Consider the following 3,819-nt stretch of genomic DNA (forward strand, 5'->3'; position numbering starts at 1 on the left):
TCAGGAGACCTCCTTCTTTTGAAATTATCACCTCAGTCTGTGGAACCTGTCACACAGAATCTACTGGATTTGGTGTGGCAGTTGTGGGAATATTGTTTGTGTTAGCATGGTTGAATGATGGCAGTCTCTAGAATGGAGATGTGCTACGAACAGTAGCCAGCCTCGGCAGGTGGGTTTATTTTTTAAGACATCACCGAGACTCGGCTGCTTAGGTTAGGTGTGAACATGAGCTTTGCAACGTTGTCACTGCACATCGAGCAGGTTTCCTTCCACACTATATTCAGACTTCCGTGATAGAAGACTCCCCTATACTGTCAACAGAAGCAGCAATGAGACCACATGAAGCCTGTAGCTTATTTTCTCCCATAGGAATCTTGCCTCTGAAATGACTTTCAGGGTGGAAAAGATGCAAGGTGCCTCACTTTACCTTCTTCAAGACTGTTCTGTGTTTTCAAACCCCACAGGAATTCAATCACTTGTCTATGATTCTTTTACGTACTTTCCCATTTATCCCTCATTGTAGTTGTTGTTGTCCGAGTCTCTGAATCAACCTAAGCAGACATGAGAGGTTACCACAAGGCAAGATCTAATACAGGGCAGCATGAAACAAGGGGGAGGGGATGGGGCTGATCTATTAGGGCCACAGAACAGACTTGGGAGCTGAACTGCAATCCCATATGTCAGTCGAAGCAAGTATTTAAGCACAAAAATCACAAACACGCGTTGCCTAGTTACAGTTCCAATTTTCACCAATAGGATTTAGGGATTAGGGTCTTCCTTGAATATTTCATCATTGCCATTCTACATACAATGTAAGCTTTTCAGTCCAACCAATCAGGCTCATTTGTTCCTTCTGTTGTTGGAAGCAGCCATGATGTTTCTGGAGAACTAAAGAGGAATAATGACTATTTCTATGGTTTAAGGAGGAGGAATGTTTATGGAATGTTCCAACCTCCCCTAGGGCCTGGGAACATGAACTTTATTTCTTTCATCCTACAGGCAAACTGGAGTTTGAAGTCAAAATGGCAGTACTTAGGACAAGGTGCTTTTTGCCTGTTCCCAACATCGAGTTATTAGTTCCCTGTCTTTACCTATTGCCTTGGGAAATGAATGATAGGTAACTCCATGCATCTCTCTTGCAGATGTCACTAATATGCTCATTTTAAACCACTGAAAATGAGACATAACCATGAACTCTAGACCTAAGTTTAGGCTCCAAGTTTAATAACCTGTAAAATCTACTATGTCCAGTGATTGAGGATAAACGCTATTTTAAGCAACTTCTCGAGAAAACGAGTTAGCGCTGTGTTTGTATCATATGCTTATTTACTGTTCATTCAACATCTTCCAGATGCCCAGAGCTAAAGGACAACTGACTATATCCAATGCTGTCTCTCTCCCCTGCCTCTAGAAATAGATTCAGTACAGTTTGTACCTTTGGGTCAGTGGTATTCACCTAAGAATGGAAGTTCATGGCTGGGACAGTTACTTGTCTATTTCATCTACAATAGGTGAATCAATAAGTAAACAGATGAGCAGGATATTTGGCATGACAAGCTGCCCCCGAGGAAAAGTGGATCTGTTGATATGCTCCTTGTCAGCAGTACAAAGCAAAAAGCTAAATTTATCCTTGCTTTACACCAGTTCTCTCAATTGTACAAATGCCTTGTGCATTTGTTTCTGCTGCTGTTGCCTGGTTCATGAATCAGAACCTAAATGAACAAGTTTCCCCAGAACTTTCTTACGGGCATTGTCTTCAAATGTTTGGGAAATATGGAAAATATCCCTAAGTTAGCACACAAGAGAGCTAACCTAGGGGATTGCTAGAGCTTGGCCAGGGATTGTATGTCAGTGTGGTAGGAAGGGGAAATGGTGGCCTATAACCTCAGGGAATATTGCCAAATGTCCACTCCCCTCTCGCCTCTGTCCCGAGGAAGTAGCCAGCGAGCAGTACTTCACTTAGGAGAAAAGCAAACTGGAAGCAGCCTCAGCTGTCACCCTGCTCCTGGAGGCAAAGTTTTCACCAACACCACCAACTTCTATTAAAACCCTTTAAAGCATTCAAATACAGAAATAAATTCTCTAGTGTCGTGTGTAGCTGCAATATTGTTTGTGAGTCAGCCAATCACATCTGTGTGGATCAGTGTGCTTCTTCAAAAAACAAAGTGTAATGGATCACCAGAGCCAAAGTCAAAGGAGCTTCTGAAATGCCACGCTAATTAAATTGTTAAGCTTTAAAAAACACATTTGTGTTGCTGTTTTCAGGAAGAATTGGGCCTGAAGAAGGTCGAAGTCCAAAATGATCTTGCAGTGAACTGAAGCTCTGAAGGGTTTGGGTCCAACTCAGGTGCTGTATTTTTTCTGTTATTCTTGGAATGCAGGAAAGTGGTGAGTGGAAAAGTTTTGTTACCTGCAAAACCTGAAATGGTCGATAGGGGTGCTTTTTTGATTCAGCTTTAACATTCGTAAAGCACATCCATGAAGTTTGGGGGTAACTAAATCTGGGAATTCAGATTTTCCCTTCAAACCCCAAGCTCAGCTTCCAGAGATTGAACACTGGAAAGAACAGAGGTGACAACAGCTCAGACAAACATTAGATGACAGAAATGCAGGCAGAGAATTCAAAGAAGGTAACTGCAGTGATGTTTCTAAAGCACAGGTTCAGGGAGCAGAGACTTCTGGATAACGTGCTGGCCAGACCTCTAGCATATAAAGAAATGTTGGATGGAATTAATTAAATATGTTTTCCAAAATACATGAACTAAGAAGGGTATTATTTAAGAAATGTGATTTGGGGTCACCCCAACATGAGGAACTGTATGAAAAGGTTGTAGCCTTAGGAAGGTTGAGAACCTCTAAAGACTTCAAGAAAAGGCAGTTGGGAAAGGTTGAGAGAGAGGAACAAGAATTACATCTCCAAGTGATATAATTCAATTTCAATTAAAATTTTATTTTTAAATTAAAAAAGGAAGAAAAAAACCCTTGCTCTAGTTTTGACAGAGAATGGAGCAATATGTAAATGAAGGCCAGCATATTCTATAATTAATGACTTTAATATTCTTGTTCAAGCATTAAAATGATAAGCAAAATGCACTTTGTCTTCAATTTAGGAGCTAGTTAGGCTTCCTATTCTTTTAGGAGGAGTATCTTTGGGACATAAAGGTTTTTAATATATTTATTCATTTGACTGGTGTGTGTATGTGTGTGTGTGTGCATGCTCACATGTATATATGCATGCTTGCATGTGTGTACATATGCATGTGGAAGACTGAGGTTGACAACAGGTGACTTTATCAATCACGCCTCACTTGATGTAGATATAGAGGCACAGTGTCTTGCTCAACTCCAAGTTTAATTTTGTGCTAGTCTGGCTAGCTAGCTGAATGGAAAGACCTCCTATTTCTATGTTTCCTTTCCATGTGCAGTATCTACACATGACCATTCCTGCTTTACTGCAGGTTTTGGGACCCCAAATCCAGTCTTCACAGTTTATGCACCTTACCCACTGAGCTATCTCCTCTGCTCTCCAAATGTCTCCTTATAGCTTCTTAGTCCTCTTAGCAATGCACTAAGTCCAATCAATGCTGCCAGTTGTGCACGGCTGTGAGGTTATCTCCTGGGGCGTGGGCAAGCAGCCAGTGGCCACCCCACCCAAAAGATGATTCTCCCTCCTCTAGTTGCCAGCAATTGCCAATAGGTCCACTCTTCTGTGATGTTCTCTGTGTCTTAGTGGGTATATGAGAGAGCATTCTCAGTCATTTATTCTTACACTTTGAGCACTCATGAGTCTCCGTCTTCACCACTACCCATCTGCTAGAA

Source organism: Mesocricetus auratus, unplaced genomic scaffold (genome assembly GCF_017639785.1).
Source record: "Mesocricetus auratus isolate SY011 unplaced genomic scaffold, BCM_Maur_2.0 Super-Scaffold_100676, whole genome shotgun sequence".
In the NCBI taxonomy this organism is placed as follows: domain Eukaryota; kingdom Metazoa; phylum Chordata; class Mammalia; order Rodentia; family Cricetidae; genus Mesocricetus; species Mesocricetus auratus.